We start from the raw sequence: 20,424 nt of genomic DNA, 5'->3' as shown, positions 1-20,424 counted from the left end.
ACACACACACACACACACACACACACACACACACACACACACACACACACACACACACACACACACACACACACACACACACACACACACACACACACACAAATATATATATATTAAGGGTTGAGCCGAACCCGAATACGGTATTCGGAAAGGCAAGAATAGCGTGTTTTTACGAATACTTATTTCGAACAAATACTTGAAAAATTATTTGTATTCGGGAGCAAGAAAAACATTATATCAAAAAGCAGCGTTTCCTCATGAGACCACAGTGCATGCCCGCGTGAGTGAGTGAGTGAGAGAGAGAGAGAGAGAGAGAGACGCTCAGTCAGAGGTCGGAGGGCGCTTCTCCACAGCAACAGACAGAAGGCTCGGCTGAGCGAAAAAAAACACTTAACTGCATCATTATTTTTGTTAAATAGATTTTTGTACCTTAATTGGGTTCCAGATGCAGTTTATAAACTTGTAGCGGAGTTGAAGCGGAGTTTGATCTGGATATTCCGCAATCGGGTGCTCTCTGTTTACGCAACGTTAGCTCTGTTAGCGCGGTAATTTAGACAATAGACTGTTGACAGAGTAACGTTAACGTTCGTTTATAAAAGGTTAAAACGATGCTTTTGCAGTTGTGTCGAATAGTATGCACTTATGGGAGTTATATGGTACGTCTACATTACTGTCTTTTGCAGACAGCAAGATATATGCTATAGGCTAGTTAACCTTAGCATAGCTTCCCGTCACTTTTTATTAACTTGAAACTCCTCAAATACATTTGGGCACCCAGAAAAAGAGTAAAAAAGACTGCTGCTGTGCCATTTCTTGGTCCTCCACCAGTCAAAAGAAAAAAAACCTTCAGGTTCTGTGTGGAAGCATTTTACAGTCAGTGGAGCTGCAGATAAAACAAACTGATACTGTATAATGTGTGCAAAAGTGAAATCAGCAGAGGCAGAGATATTAAACATCTGTCAACATCTTCTATCCATAATCATTCATTCATTTCTTTTCGGCTAAATCCCTTTATCAATCTGGGGTTGCCACAGTGGAATGAACCACCAATTTATCCAGCATATGTTTTATGCAGTGGCTGCCTTTCCAGCTGCTACCAGCACTGGGAAACATCCATACACTCTCTTTCACACACATACAATAGGGACAATTTAGCTTACCCAATTCACCTGTATTGCATGTGTTTGGACTGTGGGGGAAACCGGAGCACCCGGAGGAAACCCACGCCAACATGGGGAGAACCCAGTCGGGGCTCGAACCAGCAACCTTCTTGCTGTCAGGCGACAGTGCTACTCACTGTGCCACTGCGCAACCTTCTATGTAATGTATTATCACATGCACTAAAAGCATCCTCTCCTGATACTGTCTGTGAACCCCCACAAGCATCAATCCCCTCAATCAGCACAGCCATGTTCTGCTAAATCCTCCACAAGCACCAAACCATCAACACAGCCACATTCTGCCCCAGCAAGTCAGTTTCAAACAAAAAAAAACAAACAAACAAACTTTGTGTCTTTTTTGTGGCAGGTAGATGACAAAAGCAGGGCTGTATCTTTTAGTATTATATAGAATACTTTTGTTCTGCCAGATCTCCCGGGCAGGGTTTTATTTAGATTTATTTTGTTAATTTTAGTTTTTGGAATTATGTCTATTGGAAAGAAGTTCTTTCAGAAGAAGAACAGTTTTTTGAAGTATTATTTGTTTTTATTCTGTCTATTCAGTGTCCTTAAACAAGAACGGTGGTGGTGGGGTTCATAATATTCACAATGGTATTTTATTAGTTGTTGGTTTAACCATGGATGAGATAATGGCTTCTATGTTATTTTCTTTTCAATGACATTTCTTGTCACATGTTCAAAAACAACAGCCAATATCGCATATCTATAATTTATATAATGGGTATAATTAAACAATACTTTCACTATAACGTAAATAAGAAGTGTAATAGAAAAAATATATATTTTTGCGCCATTTTGAATTTTACTCGAATACAAATACAAATACTTTTCCCCCCTCAACAAATACAAATACAAATACCGGCTGCTCCGCACATCCCTATATATATATATATATATATATATATATATATATATATATATATATATATATATATATATATATATATCCAGCAATTGTAAATGAACTAGAGCAGTGGTTCTCAAACTTTTTTCACCAAGTACCACCTCAGAAAAAGTTGTCTTTCCAAGTACCACCATAATGACCAGTATTAAAATAAAGTAGCGTAGTTAGTCAAAGTAAGCAGTTACAGCACTGCACAGTTCGAAAACGAAGCAGAGTCATATTCATTCAATGAAATTATATTCCATACAAAATATGAAGCTGATCTGTCGGTTCTCATCGCATGACTCGCGTTATGGCATTCTGAAAAGTTAAGATGTTTTCATCTGGGGACGCCTGGAATACGCAAGCGCTTTGTGCTGCAGTTCTTACTAATTTTGCTAGCCTATGGGTCAAATTTTGGCACTCAAATGACCAAGATGTAACAACAGAATATGGTCATTTTTCAAAATAAAAGATTTTTTTTTAATAAATGATTATTCAGACTCAGATTATAAATAAAACTAAAATAATTAATGATGTTTTGTGTGGTCGGTACCAGTTAATCTATAGACCGGTGCCGGTCTGTGGCCCAAGGGTTGGGGACCACTGCTCTAGCACATACAGTTTCTGTTCTGCAAGCATCACGCACTTCTTTCTTTAGTTCTGTGCCAATTAAATCGATTTTTTAGCAACTGATAACGCTATGCACTAAAGTAAACATAATGAAAAGCACAATGCTTTGATTGTAGGCTTTAGAAAACAACCTTTGCATCAAATGATCAAAATTGTATTTATTTTTTCTTTTGTTACTCAGTGATTCCTTCGCGTACTACTAAAAGTAAGCTTGCGTACCACTAGTGGTACACGTACCACAGTTCGAGAACCACTGAACTAGAGAACTAGAAGTCAGGTTTTGGACGGTACTTCTCAGTTTCTTGTAAATGTTACGAATTTGGACACAATTGTGCAGCCCAATATGAAAAAGAGCCATTTGCATGAATCACAGCGGGGCAGATTTATTTAAATGTGTGACTTGGGTGTCCTCCAACACTAAAATCCACTCATGAACGGCATCATACCGAACATCTCCATTAAAACACTCACAATCCGCCGTTCCTGATTTGTGAACTTCGCTGGTCGGAGGTTAAACCATTTTGCAATCATTTGTGTGACCGGGGAATTCAGCCATTTTCAGTATTTCAAGGCAACTTCTGGAGCTAATCCAAAATTGCTAATGGATCCTTTGGGAAGCCTAGCATGACAGCTAGGTTTAAACTCTAATTGAACTGAAATGTGTCTTGTGTGCTGGCAGGTTTTTGCCTGGAAAGCACAACAGAGTTTGCTCTTGGAAGGACAAAAGTTTAATTAGATTGCACACTAATGAAGACAAGCGCTCCGCATGCATCTTAAACATGTCATTTTTTGGTTTTAAACGCTTAGCGTCAACAAAGAGCCAGGGCCAACTTTATATGCATTTAATTATATTTATATAAACATGTACTGTGTGTAAATGTTGAAGGGCTGCACGATTCTGGCTAAAATGAGAATCACAATGTATATACATATATTTTTTGCTTAAAATCAAGATCACGACTTTCTAACGATACTGTAGATGTAAAATAAATGTTAATATGAGAAGGCTATTATTATTGTTATGTCTTAAACATGGTTAATCAACAATAATAATATTAGGCCAATGTAAAACTCTACTGTTTTTGGATACAAAATATTGTATAAGCTTGGAATTGCGGACTTGAACTGACTTTAAACTTGTCTTGTTTGTTAATTCACTGTAAAGTGATGCTATCAGAATACAATTATTTTTAAGTATAAAGTTGAATTATGTTTGAAACGTATACTTAACTGTAAAAAAATGCCCGTGATTTAAACGGTAAAAAAAACTGTAAAAATGCTGCAGTACAAATGCATTACCTGGTTAACGGTATGTTAGATAGATAAAAACAGGAACAAGAAGAAATTGTCACTCACCATCAAATGGATATACTTTCATCGGCTAGACACCGGCCTCACAGCTCTGTACCTTCACTGTCAGTGCCTTTACTTATTGATCCGCGATCAGTAAATTTAGCTTGTGTAAACGCTACTACACTAATAACATAGCTTCACTACTGAAAAGCTATTTGATTTAAAAAGTAGCAACACTACCACCACGCTACTGAGAAATGTAGTTAAGCTAGTAGCGTCACTACCTGTATATATATATATATATATATATATATATATATATATATATATATATATATATATATATATATATATATATATATATGTATATGTATATGTATATATATATATATATATATATATATATATATATATATATATGTATATGTATATGTATATATATATATATATGTATATATATGTATATGTATATATATATATATATATGTATATATATATATATATATATATATATATATATATATATATATATATATATATATATATATATATATATATATGTATATATATATATATATATATATATATATATATATATATATATATATATGTATATATATATATATATATATATATATATATATATATATATATATATGTATATATATGTATAAAATTTATTTATTTAATTTACATTTTTATAGCATTGCCTTTACAAAACCAGTCGTCAATTGCAATGCTCGTTTTGATTTGCTTTAGCCAATCATGAGTTTGCGATGCTGTTTTCACTTTGCACTTCATGTACTACAAATTTTACGAGGGGCGAGGTCAAGGGAACTTGGGTGTTTACGGCAAACGATAAACGCACAGCTTGATTTTTATTTGCAGCCTTTTTTGTTTGCAAATTTTATTTTTATTTCTTAAAACAATTTCATCTTTGCAGTTCTTTATTTTTGCTAGCAACATTTATTTTTATTTCTCAAATTAATTTTCGTTTTGCGATATTTGGAGATTTGCATTTATTTTTTATTTTTTGATCAATACTTTTTTTTTTTCTTCAAAACTTTCTTTTATTCTGCAAGTATTTATGGCCTCAGATTGACTCCATAAAATGTCAATCAGCATCAGGAACTGCCAGCAGCAAAATATAATTTTGGGGAGGCACTAGGCTTGGGCGGTAATATGGTAATATGGTATACCGCGGGTATACAAATGTCTGTGCGCACTTGCTCTCTTATCCGATCCTAAAAATAGTCTATAAAGAGACAGTTGTTCAGAAAAACCAGGACTAATGGATGGGAATGTAATTGAGAGAGATGTTCAGGAGAGTGCATATCCACAAACAAAGATGAAAACCTGATGCTCCGTCCGGCTCATTATCCAGGTCCATATAAAGGCTCATTAGGGAGACGGAGAGCAAGAGATCAGCTTATTAACACAAAGCCAGTGTCAGTCTCATTACCAGAATCAAGTGGGAGAGTTGGACTCGGAGAAGAAGCGCAAATGGAGAAACATCACCATTATCTTTAAACACTCATTACGCTGTCATAGTACTGGCTGTCGATTACACTGCTGTTGAATGAATGTATTGGCTGGTCCTGATCATACTGCTACATTTTCCAACCTGCAATAGCATCATTGGTCAGGTGGGTGGATAGATTGATGGGTGGATGGATGCATGGACGGAAAATAGATAGACAGACAAACGTAAAACAATGGACAGGGACGGATGCATGGATGAATGGATTGATGAACGGAAGAAGAGCGACGGATGGATGAATGGAACAATAGATTGACAAATGAATGGATGGACTGATGCATGGATGGACAAATGGATAGATAAAACTATACATTGCTGACGGATGGATGAAAAAACAAAGCGATTGATGGATGGAACAATAGAAAAATGGACGGATCGAACAATAGAGCAACTGATGGATGAATGGATGGATGGAACAAGAGTGATGGATGGAACAATAGATCGACAGATGGATGAATGGACGGATGGATGGAACAATAGATTGACGAATGAATGAATAGACGGATGCATGGATGGATGGATGAATAGAACAATGGACAGATAGATGAATTTCCAGATGGATCGAACAATAGAGCAACTTATGAATGGATGGAACAAGAACGACAGATAAAACAATAGATCGACAGATGGATGGATGAACGAAACAATAGATCAATAAATGGATGGATGGATGCATAAATAAGACAGACGGACAGATGAATGGGTGGATGAAAATGTTGAAAACTGACTGACAGAAGGATGGGTGGATGGATGAAAATGATGGACAGATGGATGGATTTCTAGATGGATGGAACAATAGAACAAATAATGATGAAAAATGATAGACAGACAGACAGAAGAATGGATAGATGGACAGATGGATGGATTGATGGATAGATGAAAATGATGCACAGACGGATGGATTTCTAGATGGATGGATGGAACAGAGCTATGGATTGATTGATGGATGGATGAAAATGACGGACAGATGGATGGATGGATGGATTTCTAGATGGATGGAACATTAGAGCAATGGATGGATGGATGGATGGATGAATGAAAATGATGGACAGATGGATGGATCGATAGATGGATGAAAATGATGGACAGACGGATGGATTTCTAGATGGATGAATGGAACAGAGCAATGGATTGATTGATGGATGGATGGATGAAAATGACAGACAGATGGATGGATGGATTTCTAGATGGATGGAACATTAGAGCAATGGATGGATGGATGGATGAATGAAAATGATGAACGGATGGATGGATGGATGGATGTATGAATGAAAATGGACAGATGGATGGAACAAAAGAGCAACTAATGAATGAATGTATAGATGGACAGACAGACGGATGGACGGATGGATGAAAATGTTGGAAAATGATGGACAGACGGATGTATTTCTAGATGGATGAATGGAACAGAGCAATGGATTGATTGATGGATGGATGGATGGATGAAAATGACAGACAGATGGATGGATGGATTTCTAGATGGATGGAACATTAGAGCAATGGATGGATGGATGAATGAAAATGATGAACGGATGGATGGATGGATGGATGTATGAATGAAAATGGACAGATGGATGGAACAAAAGAGCAACTAATGAATGAATGTATAGATGGACAGACAGACGGATGGACGGATGGATGAAAATGTTGGAAAATGATGGACAGACGGATGGATTTCTAGATGGATGTATGGAACAATAGAGCAACTGATGAATGGACAGAGGGACGCTTATATGCCAAAAGCTTTTACAACAGTACAAAAACAAAACAATAACAATGAAATAAAGTCATGCTAAAGTGATATTTATGCTAATTGATTAAGGAAGGGAGTAGGAAGTAAATTAATTAAATGCAATTTAACAGTACCAAACAGATAAATGAAAACAACCAGGGGTCCGTTCTTCGTAGCTGGCTTAAATGATCTAAGATGATTTGGCAGATCCTGGATCTGTTCATCTTGATAACTGATCTCTGGCTAATTTGGTTCTTCAAACAAGTTTGCGAATTGGATTAAAATGTCTAGATGAACTGATCTGAGATCGCTGCGTGTGTTGTAAAGGACAGATCTATCAATTCCCGAAATCATGATCAGCAATGCAATGATTGGGTGACGGCACAGCAGCGTAATGACATCATCTAATTGATATTCAATTATCCATGTGAGCAAAATGACATAAAATTAGCAGTAAATGGTTTGTTAAATATGATGCGCAAATTACTTTCCACATAAGCTGCTGGCTTTACACTTTCATGTGTCAAGAGTATTCATCATGTATTTCAATGCATATCAATCTATTTAGTCCTACATTTAGAGAAGATTTTCTTTATTATAGTAGCCAAGGCCTACTCAAGTTTTTTTTTAATTGGCGTAAGGAATAACTGTATAAATTAATTTGGCATCAAAGCATTTTTATATCTGTAAAGGTGTCTGCAACTTTTCCGAGGCATCAATTCGGAATTGATTAAAATCACTGTATATTAGCAGTCAAAACACCTGAATGACTGCATAAATTATTATCATTTTAAAAAAAAAAGGTGAATATTTTGCTATATGATTTGTAACTATAAAAGTTTATATCAATAAATGTTCTCTCTGAACCACCTGGTGGCAGTCTTTGTTCTTTATTTCAGAGTGCAGATTGTATATATATATATATATATATTTAATACTGTCAAGTGTAAATAACTACTATAAGAAAACATTAGCATTTATATATATATATATATATATATATATATATATATATATATATATATATATATATATATATATATATATATATATATATACTACTTTGCCAAGTGTATATAACTACTATAAGAATATGAAATGACCCGATCTAATCCTGTTTATATGAATGAGCCTGCTCCCGGCCAAGTTTGAGCTACCAGAACTGTTGCTATGACAACAACTCTTACATTAATTTGAAGAACGAAATGATCCTGGATCACGTCAAATCGTCAATATCCAAATCCAGCTAATCGATTAATCCACCTACGATAAACAGACCCCAGATTGAGTGATCTTTATGTCAGTAAGTAAATAAATAAATATTTATATATTTTTTTTATTTAATTGAATAAAATACAGCATTTTTGATTAAAAAACGTCTAAATGTCTGAGCAACAGCTCTATGTCTAAATGTCTGCTGTTATAACAGTTAATAAAATACCATATAAAACCAACAAATACAATTATTTAATATTATAAAAACAAAAAAGTGAATAAAACTATAGAGAAACATTTAAACAAATTAAACAAACAAACAAAAAGTTAAACAGAAATAATAATTATTAGATCATATAGAAATGTTATATTTTACTTATTTTAAAATGGACATTTTATATTTAAATTGCCATTTTATGTTATATTAATGAGCAAATACGTTTATATAAGTTAGTACAATAATTAAATCAAATTTTTAATAAATCTACAGCAGTTACGCTAAAATAACTCTGCTCATGATTAAGGGTTTAAAATCACTCCGTAAAGTACATGAAAGCATTAAATCCAACCATTATTAATAGCGATCTATGTTAAATATGTTAAATAAATAAATAAAGTGCCAGTGTGCCGTTATGAAAATTACAGTCATTCATCTGAAGGCAGTACAATGCAGAAAGTGCCCAGACAGAGTTAACCTAGCGGGCTGTTATATCCGCATGACTGCTGGAGCAGAATCACGGCTTTACCAGTCAAACTGCTGTAATTATAGAGCAAACGCTGCAGCACTGACAGCTGCTGAATGGCCCCTTTAATAAGAGCTTTCACCTGAGTTTAGCTGCTGCAGATGGTTTATATCTCTCACACAAATACTCCATTAAAGCACACATCGCTCGCTTTGAAAGCTCAGATCATGATCATGATGATGATTATATAGAGGCTCATAAGGGTTTCAAAAATGTTCACAGCCAAGCTTTCACAAGAAAAGTTGCTAAGTTTTGATCCCGGTGAATTTATTATATGGTACATAATAAGCACCAGGGATGGACTTGACCCTTGTGAACTGTTCAAATTTACTACCCTCTTGATAAGTTAGGGATGGAAACATCCACTAAAATAATAAACTATAAACTGCTGCCTTAAATTCCAGATTTTCCACATTATTTTTATGTTACAGCCTTACTCCAAATTGATTAAATTCATTTATTTCCTTAACATTCTACACACAATACCCCATAATGACAATGTATATATAATTTATTTTTTGTTTTTGCGTAAATCAACCTCAGTCCTGATCAAAACTACTCAATTGTTTAGAAAATTACAAGATTTTAACTCTTTAATTGACAAATTCATAAATGATGTCAGATTTGGTGAAAAATTTTTTTTTTATGAAAAGTAATTGTAAAATGGATTTTTTTTTTTGCCTTTTATCAGTCTTGGACATCTGAATAGTTAGTAAAAACATTGGCTTTGATGCATTTGTTAGATTAAAACTTTTTCTGGTGGCTGTTTTTGCCCCATTGACTTCCATTTGGAGCACATTTGATGATGCATAAATACACAGTCTTTGTTTTTGTTTACTCCATGTAGTTCTGAGAGCTGAGATGCATATTTTGATTTTCTCAGACACATTAAGTGCATAAAGGTTACTCTCTCACACACACCTTAAATTGCTGTTATACTCCATTTAAAACCAAGAAACTATGCTTTTTTTGCACAGGCTTATCTAAACGGTTAATGCTGCCAACTGATGATTGACCGTAAAAATTACACATTTTACCTCCTCCCAAAAGAAAAAAAACACCAACACTCAAAACTGCATAATTATTTGCTGTCATGGTTTTGCAATCAAAAAAATGTGGTTATGATGGAAGTCAATGAGGCAAAAACAGCCACCAATAGTAAATTAGGGAGAAAAAAAAGAAAATTAGCGAAAGACAATGCATCAAAGGCAAAGTTTTATCACATGTCCAAGACTTTGATAAAAGGTAAAAAAAAAAAAAGTAAAAAATCCAGTCCACAATTACTTTGTACATTGAAAACACACCATCTTGTGTATTTTTTTCACCAAATCAGTGACATCTTTTGTAAATTTGGCTATTAAAGAGTTAAAATCCTGTAATTTTCTAAACAATTAAGTATTTTTAATCAGGACCAAGGTTGATGAACAGATTTATGCAAAAAAAAAAAATTATAAAAATATTTATCTGATGCATTTTTATTCAGTAGCTATTTTCATCCTGGACATAGCAACAGGGCAGTAAATTTGCCCAGAGTGTATTGTTGAATTAAAAATAATAATAATTCAAAGCATTTTCTTAAAACATGCGTCAAAATTAGATTTGTCACCAAAAATCATTCTTTTAGCTAAAACAGAGAAAGTAATGGCCAAATAAAGACAAAAAAAAAAAATCACCACAGAGTGGATGAAAATATCCCTAACAGTACAGATGGTTTAACCAACAAGCAGGGTAAGTGACCACAATAAAGACCTTTATATTTCTATAATTTATAATAGCATAGTTTTCTGTCATATTGTGTATGTTGAGGGTCTAACAAATAAACATTTTATGTCATTATTATATCCTAATTTTTTTTTACTTACATTTCAGAAAAGAAGATGTGTTGTCAGAATAAGACAGCAATAAATAAATAAATAAATACATTAATTAAAATCAGCGACGTAGTGGGTAGTGCTGTTTTTTGTAGTGGGTAGTCGCTAGTTCGACCTCGGCTCAGTTGGCGTTTCTGTGTGGAGTTTGCATGTTCTCCCTGTGTTCGCGTGGGTTTCCTTCGGGTGCTCCGGTTTCCCCCACAGTCTAAAGACATGCATTACAGGTGAATTGGGAAGGCTAAATTGCGCGTAGTGTATGAGTGTGTGTGTGTGTGTGTGTGTGTGTGTGTGTGTGTGTGTGTGTGTGTGTGTGTGTGTGTGTGTGTGTGTGTGTGTGTGTGTGTGTATGTTTCCCAGAGATGGGTTGTGGCTGGAAGGGCATCCGCTGCATAAAAACTTGCAGGATAAGTTGGCAGTTCATTCCGCTGTGGTGACCCCAGATAAATAAAGGGACTAAGCCGACAAGAAAATGAATGAATGAATGAATTAATTAATTAAAATCAATAAAACTAAAATAGTAACTGTATTTTTAAATATATAACAAAATAAACAAATTTTAAAAGTTATACTTCTCCCTTTTTATTTATTTATTTAATTTTACTTATTTATTTTATATACTGTGTATGTTTTAATTTAGTTTGTTTGCTGTCTTGTTTTGTTGTTCTGTATTGTTAACTCTTGAAAAAGCTAAATAAAAATATATAATCACAAAAATATGTTATAAATAAAAAATTAAATACATTAAATTTAATTAACAAACAAATGAAAATGCAAAAATTAATCGAATAATTAATATGAATAATAATTAAACAAATCAAGATAAAATAAGACAAAATAAAAAACAAAGGGTGCATATTAGGACTAATGGACCCCAGTGCTAGAAATGCTTAGGGTTCTCAAATCACAAAATCCAGCATTTAATGTCTAAGCATATTTAAATGGATAGTTGAGCCAAAAAAATTAGTTCTATCATCATTTTCTCATCCTCCACCTGTTTCAAACCTGTTAGCCTTTTTTCTTCTCTTGAACACAAATAAGATGCATTGAAGAATGCTGGGGGGGCGACAGCCTCTGGCTTCCTTAGTATTTTTGCTCCTACAAAGAATTTTAATGGCCTGTGGTTTCCAACATTTCTTCAAAAACATCTTTAGTTTTCAACAGAAGGAAGAAACTCATTAAAGTTTAGAAAGTTGAGTAAATAGTGAGGGAATGTTCAGTTTTGGGGAAACTATCCCTTTATGTGAAGCAGGCTAAGTTATAGTGAGATCTCTGAAAATCAAACAGCGGTGTTAGCCCGCCATCTGCTGGTCAGATAAAGTTATGAAATAATCATCTTGCTTTCAAATATATATCTACATTTTTATCAATTGAGAAGCAAAATAACTTTAGATATGAGGTGGGGGAAATGTATTTACTCTAGTTGTATTTAATCTAGTTGTTTTGCGTTTTCGCTGCTCTCTTACTAAGATAGCGAGCGTTACATTCTGTCAATCAATCAACATGGCTGTGGTGAGCTTGAAAAACGACGATAAACTTGAATACAAGTGTGAGAGGTAACGTAAAAGAGAGAAACGCGTCCTGACGCTTTGTTCTGTAAGGTGACATGAAATTAAATCAATAAAACCGTTTAGTAGTTAAATAAAATCAACAAAACTTACCGTGTAGCAGTTGAGTCAGTTGTTGAATTCAGATGACGTGCAGATTTGAGTTAGGCTGATTAAACCGGAAACTCTTCTAAAACGATGCATTTAAAGAATCGATTCATATAGGAATCATATGCTTTTTAAAGGGACATTACACTGGAAAACGCTAATTGTACAATTTTCATTCAAGTAACTAAGTATGACAAGGTTTATTTATATAGCACCTTTCACAGACATGAGGTCACAACGTGTTTTACATTAAGAGAAAACCTGAAAACAGGTAAAAGAGCACATATCAATAAAAGAAAACATGAAAAGTTAAAAATCCAAGTAACTCAAGATGTGGATTTTCTTTCTTTAATTATCTTCGGGGGATCATTAAAGGGGATTCTGTTAAAGACAAAAGAAGATATTTTGAGGAATGTTGGAAACCAATAGCCATTAACTTTCATTATATTATTAATTGTCCTACTATGGATGTATGAAGTCAGCCCTGACTTCCACCCTGCCAACTGAAATACTCTTTACATTGATTAATTACCAAAGGTTCCATCATGTTTCTTTGATTAAATACAGTTTTTTTTTAAAGTTGTGGTATTTTTTTTAATCACTCTGTATACACAGTATATACATACACTCATAGGCCACTTTATTAGGTACACCTTACTAGCACCGGGTTGGACCCCCCTTTGTTTTCAGAATTACCTTAATCCTTCGTGGCGTAGATTCAACAAGGTACTGGAAATATTTTTCAGAGATTTTGCTCCATATTGACATGATAGCATCACACAGTTGCTGCAGATTTGTCGGCTGCACATCCATGCCAATCTCCCATTCCACCACATCCCAAAGGTGCTCTATTGGATTGAGATCTGGTGACTGTGGAGGCCATTTGAGTACAGTGAACTCATTGTCATGTTCAAGAAACCAGTCTGAGATGATTCTCGCTTATGACATGGTGTTATCCAACTGGAAGTAGTCATCAGTAGATGTGGTCATAAAGGGATGGACATGGTCAGCAACAATACTCAGGTAGGCTGTGGCGTTTACTCGATGCTCAATTGGTACTAATGAGCCCAAAGTGTGCCAATAAAATAAATACCCACACCACCACCACCACCACCACCAGCCTGAACCGTTGATACAAGACAGGATGGATCCATGCTTTCATGCTGTTGTCACCAAATTTTGACCCTCCGATCCGAATGTCACAGCAAATCAAGACTCATCACACCAAAAAATAATACTAATAATAATAATAATGATTTACACACAAGCAAATTGCACACTTTAAAAAAATCCAGATACATTTGTAAATTAAATTTTATACACATTTTAAACACGTCACAGGCCACAAAAACAATGAAACGTGTATAAATGGCATTGTTTAATTTGTGACATATTTGAAACATTCCTTTTCCAAAGATTCATATGACAAATGTACTTTTCACATAAACATTTACATATATTTATATATTTATATGTACGTTTTTTTCTCATGTTATTGCTTTACAGTAAAATGCATCGGTTTTGTCCATTAAAGCATGACAGTACATTCATATACGTGTTACAGATGTATCCAGATATGGTTCATAGTAACTAACTTTACATGAAATATATAGATATACACATTTTTCTATTTTGATCATACATTTATGAATCTTCTTCATTGTTGACATGATTCCCACATCACGTAGAGTTCACAGTGCATGGGGTCGAGTTCATACACGTGTTCGAATGTGTGCGCTTGTTTTAGAAAGTCCCGTACAATCCACAATATACAACATTTATGTCTTCTCAGTTTTATACTTGTTAGAAAAGTGACACTTCATAAACAGGTGTGAGATCAGATGTGTGTTGTAGACTGTTTGTGCGTGTTATTATGCCAACAAAAACCTCCATCAGTTCAACTGATGGTAAATCAAATGCATCGCAAAACATTGTATGTACAAATCGTTTTCATGAACATTAAATCAGATGCACACTTCTGCATTATCGAAGTGTGCATTTACAGGGTACAATCGGTCAAAATATGCTTGGAACAAAGTTCCAGGTTCAAATCCATCCTGAAATGTAATAAAGTAAATAAATCAAAATATTTTGCATAAAGATAATAAAGTTTATGTTTCCGTGAAACTCTTTTGCATTATTTTCATGTGAATTGTACACATTTGATATAAAAAAGCATTGCAATAAATAAATAAAAACATGTTTACTGCAATACAGCAACAAAAATTAAATTAAATTAAATTAAATTTAAAATCTAAATTACACTCTAGGTCAAAAATTCACCCTGAAATTTTATAAATAAATTGAATAAATCAAGATAATTTACATTAAAAATTGAAGTCTATATATACATTTGCACTGTTTTGCATTATTATCCTGTGAATTATACACATTTAATAGAAAAAAAAGCATTGCAATCAATCAATCAATAAATGAATGAATAAATGAATTCATTCATTCATTAATAATATTTATTGCAACAATAAAATAATAAATAAATAAATAAACAAAAACAAAAAAAACAAATAAATAAATTTTAAAAATCATTGCAATGCAGCAACTAAAATAAAATAAAACAAAATTAAATTAAATTAAAATAAATTTAATTAATTAATTAATTAATTATCATTGCAATGCAGCAACAGTAAAATAAAATAATAAATAATAAATAAATAATTAAATAAACAAACAAAAACAAAAAAGCAAATAAATAAAAAAACATTGTAATACAACAACAAAAATAAAACAAAATAAAAGAAAATAAATTTTTATTTAATTTAATATAATTTCATTTACACATTTAATAGAAAAAAAATCATTGCAATGAATGAATGAATTAATGAATTAATTAATAATATTAATTGCAATGCAGCAACAATAAAATAAAATAAAAGTTAAAAATTAAACAAACAAAAAAACAAATAAATACATTTTAAAAACCATTGAAATGTAGCAAAATAATAAAATAAAATAAAATTAATTAAACTCCAGGTCAAAATTCACCCCAAATTGTAATAAATAATTAAAATAAATCAAGATATTTTTGCATAAAGAAAATGAGGTTTATATTTATGGGTGCGCTGTTTTGCATTATAATGATGTGAATTGTTCACATCTGATAGAAAAAAAAGCAATAAATGAATTAAAATAAATGAAAAAAAAAACATGTTCAAATCAAAGCAAAACAACAAAACCAAACAAAAAAAATTAAACAAAACAAAAAAGAAAATAAACAACAAGACAAAACGAATCCCAACAAAACAAAATTGAAAAAAAAAGTCAAATAAACTCCAGGTGACAATTCACCCCATTAAGTAAGAAATAAATCTACATTTACATTGTTGTGCATTATTTTTATGTTAATAAAAAAAGCAAACAAACAAAAAAGCAAACAAATCGATGAATTAAAAAATGTTCATTGTAATGCAGCAACAAAAATAAAATAAAATCTAAAAAAAACAAATAAAATGAAAGCTAATTTAAAGAAACATTGTTCCCTTTAATACTATTTTTGTAAGATAAATTTATTTTCATTTAACTTTTTTATTTAGTTAAAAAAAAATTATAGACATCATAATTATGTAACAAACCCAACAATAAAACACTGAAAAATTATTAATAATAATAAGGGAAAATACCGGCATAATGTCAATTGTAAAATGAAACTAAAACTATTTTCTTCCTCAGCATAACTGATTTTCACAGTACAAAATACCTAAACATTACATTAAAAAAAAAATAATAATAATAATCCTTCTCAAGATCCTTCTCAAGTAAATGTTTGCCTGCAGAATATTTAGAAGTTAATACTGGAAAACAAATCAAAAATACTGAGAAAGAAATTGTATTCAATTATATAATATTTAAGTTTATTTTATAATTATAGATTCAACTAATTTTATTATGCATAAAATGTATAATTTTAATGTATTTAAAAGGAATTTAAAAAAATGTGCATAATTTTTATGAAAACTATCAAAATGCGAACATTTTAATGCCACAAAAGCGTATTCATGCGCAAAATCTACAATTCAGGGTGAAATATGTCAAGAATGTGTGTATTTTTGTGGAATTTACCCCTTATTTATTACAAAATGGCACTAGAGAGTGTTCATCTATGATGTTTATGATTTTTGTTGCGTACTGTGTGTTCGTATTTTTCAGACAGAAATGCGTGTCAAGTTTGTTTCTGAAGAGTATAACAATAAGAGGAAACAAACAAATAATCTCACAGTCTTGAAGATTTCCCACTGAAGTCGTCAAAAGTTCAAGGCGACTCAGAAGTGTGCATGTGAGGAGGTTATAATGCCACATCCTCCCTGCATAGTGTCCACCACCACAGGTCCAAGCCTATTGCTGTTTCACTCGCAGCATTCAGGAAAAATAAAACGAATAAAATGCTGTTATTGTCCTCTTCCGTCATCCAGAAAGTGCAGAGTTCATATTGCATAAACCCACACACACAAACAAAATAAAGAAATAAACAGTGTGTGTTTGTGTCACGTTTGGGTTCACATGAGGGAAAATGACACTTTCTCCACAGAGGGTTGGTTCTGGAGCTGCCAGGTCAAGAAAATATGGACAAGAGCCATCAAGTCCAACAGTGCAGATCCAGAAAAATACGAGCTTCTGCTGTGTTTCTGCTCGCCAGCACAAATCTAACAACATCCCTCAATCAGCATTCATTTACTAGAGCAGAGCCATCACTGCAGTGCCTGACCTCCTACAAGACTTCCTCTTAAGACTGAGAATGGTTTATTAGAATGTTAGAATAGAATACAATAAACATTCTACAAAGCTTTCAAATCCTTCATCTTCCTCCTTCCTTCATCCTCCTCATGTCTTCCTTTTTTCATTCTTTCTTTCTTTCTCTTTTTTCTCTTCATCTCCCCCCTCCTCGTCTTTCTTCCTCTTCCTTTCTTCCCTCTCTCTTTTCCTTCCTTCCTTCCTTCCTTCCTTCCTTCCCCCATCCTTCCTTCCTCCTCCTCCTCCTCCTCCTTTCTTCCATCCTCATTCCTTCCTTCCTCCTCCTTCCATTCTTGTTATTCCTTTCATCCCTTTTCTTGCTGCTTCTCCTCCTCCTCTTTCATTTTTTCCTTCCTTCCCCCTACTCCTTCATTCCTTCCCTCACCCTCCCTCTTCCTTCCTTCCTTCATTCTCCCTACTCCTTCCTTCCTTCCCCCTGCTCCTCCATTCCTTCCCCATCCTCCCCTTTCATTCTTCCTTCCTTTCATCTCCTCCTTCCTCCTCCCCTCCTTTCTTTCTTTTTTCCTTCACTGTTTCCCTTGCTTCCCCCTCCCTTTATTTATCCCTTTCTTTTTTCCTTTCTCTTCCTCCTCTTCCTTCCTTCCTCCTCATTCCTTCCTTCCACCCTTCCTTCCTTACTCCCTACCTTCCTTCCACCTCCTCCGCCTTCCTAATTTTTCCTTCCTTCAATCCTCATTCTCTTACTTTCTTCCATCCCTTTCTTTCCTCCTCCTCCTCCTATTTCATTCTTTCCTTCCTTCCCCCTACTCTATTCCTTCCCTCTTTCTTGATACTTTCCTTCTTTCTTCTCCTCCTCCATCCTTCCCACTCCCTCTTCTTTCCTTCCTTCCTTCCTTCCTTCCTCTCCCTTTCCTCCTATCTTTCCTTACTCCCTTCCCTTCATCCTAGCTTTCCCTTCCCCATTCCTTCTCTTCTTCCTTCCTTCCTTCTCCTCCTCTTCCTTCTTTCCTTCTCTCCTTCTTCCTCTTTCATTCCTTTCACCCTTCCTCCTCCTTCCCCTCTTCCTTCCTTCCATCCCTATCCATCCCCTTCCTTCCTCTTCTACCTCTTCCTTCCATTCTCACTCTTTCTTTCTTCCATCCCTTTCCTTTCTTCCTTCCTTCCATCGCCTTCCTTCCTCCTCCTTCCTTCCTCGTTCTTCCTTCCATCTCATTCCTTCCTCCTCCCCCTTCTCTCCTTCCTCCCTTCCTTCCCTCCTCATTCTTCCATCCATCTCTTTCCGTCCTCCTCTTCCTTCTCTTCTTTCTTTCTTCCTTCCTTCCTTCCTTCCTCTATCTTCCTTCTTTCCATCCACTTCCTTCCTTCTATTCCCTTTCTTCCATCCTTCCTACCATTCCATTTCTTCCTTCTTTCCCCCTCCCTCTTTCTCACAATGATTTTTTTCTCAAAAATGATGTGAATATGCTACTTTTCACAAGTTTTCATGCTTTAAATCCTTTTAAAAATTAGTTTGTATTTTTGTGCATGTGATAAGGAGACACTTCAATAACATATAAAAAATAAATAAATATTAGCGCTCCAGTGAAGTTGTAATACTTTTTCAAATATTTCCTAAATCATCTCAGTGAAATTTTCACAGTATTTTTAACTGGAATAAATGTATTTTTTTTATATCAATATTACTGGCTACAAAACAAACCGCTGTTGTCCAATGACTTGCCTAATTAATCTAACATGCCTAAATAAAATAAAACAACTAGTAAAGCAATATGCACTGTAATGGTTATTAGTTACAGTCATTAGAAATTAGTTATTAAAATGGAAATACTATCCAAAAAAAAAACTCACAAGAAGGTAGGGCTGTGCAATTAATCGAAAATCCGGTTTCAATTTCGATTACAGCTTCTAACGATTATGAAAAACCATTAATCGAGATAAACGATTATTCCATCATATACCGCCCCCTTTCCAGTTCCACGTGAAAGTGACTGAAAGATGTGCTGTAATGTAACTTTTGCAGCACGGGATGCGCATCATTCATATTTTTAAAAGCGCGAAAGAGCACGTCCTGTTGTGTGTGTGCGCGCTGCGCTTAGCCTCGGACAGGTATTGTGTGTGTGTTTGTGATGATCTAATCTTAATGCGAGCGCTTTAATGGTCAAATAAATGCACTGAAAAAAGTGATGCATGCAGAACTGTTGCAAACAATTTATTTGTGTTGAATTTAAACAAACAAATTAAGTTTTATAATGTTCAACTTAATTTGTTTGTTTAAATTCAACACAAATACATTGTTTACAACCACTTAATGTAACAAAATTGAGTATATCCAAGGAATCATCTCTGAATTTTTTTTCAGTGCACGGTGTTTAGTGATTATTCATATTAATCCTCATTTGTGTAATAAACAAACAAGTTGAGAATCAAAAGACACGTGAAAGAGCAACCATATCGGAGCCTCACTATTCCTAAAGTGACAGCGTGCGATATTCCTGCTGCTGTTTTTATTATCAATTAAACAAAAGGACAAAATCCACTCACTGCTCTTGACTGAAGGACTTTTGTAGTTACAGTAAAGTTTTTTTCTTACAGTGAAGATGCTTAAAGCACAGTTCATAACAGATTTAATAGCTCATCTCTAATAACTGATTTATTTTATCTTTGCTATGATGACAGCACATTATATTATACTAGATATTTTTCAATATACTAGTATTCAGCTTAAAGTGACATTCAAAGGCTTAATTAGAGTAAATAGGCAAGTCATTATGTAACAGTAGTTTCTTCAGCAGACAATTAAAATATATATTGCTGAAGGGGGCTAATAATATTGAGCTATTAAAATAGGTTTCAATATATTTAAACCTGATTTTTTTCTAGCTGAAAAAATTTACAGTGAAATACTGTAAAAATTTGCTCTGTTAACGATAATTTGGGAAATATTTGTATATAAAAATAAATTCACAGAAAGGCGAAT

General features: G+C 33.7%; 2 protein-coding genes across 4 annotated transcripts in view; both read right to left on the bottom strand.

Annotated features, from left to right (window-relative positions):
* LOC147832348 (uncharacterized) overlaps nucleotides 1–12,824 on the bottom strand; it is a 298,807-nt gene extending 285,983 nt beyond the window's left edge. For both annotated transcript variants that reach the window (XM_087299007.1, XM_087299006.1), the window contains exon 1: nucleotides 12,747–12,824. The gene's annotated coding sequence lies outside the window, so the exon portion shown is untranslated. The remainder of the gene's footprint in view (nucleotides 1–12,746) is intronic.
* The window catches only part of cpsf2 (cleavage and polyadenylation specific factor 2), a 495,879-nt gene that overhangs the window by 322,287 nt on the left and 153,168 nt on the right, over nucleotides 1–20,424 (bottom strand). The gene's annotated exons all lie outside the window — the stretch shown is intronic.

The sequence above is a fragment of the Danio rerio genome, chromosome 20 (assembly GCF_052040795.2).
Source record: "Danio rerio strain M-AB ecotype USA chromosome 20, GRCz13ab, whole genome shotgun sequence".
Lineage (NCBI taxonomy): Eukaryota > Metazoa > Chordata > Actinopteri > Cypriniformes > Danionidae > Danio > Danio rerio.
Note: the sequence above shows the minus strand (reverse complement) of the source record. Positions and strands in the feature narration are given on the sequence as shown.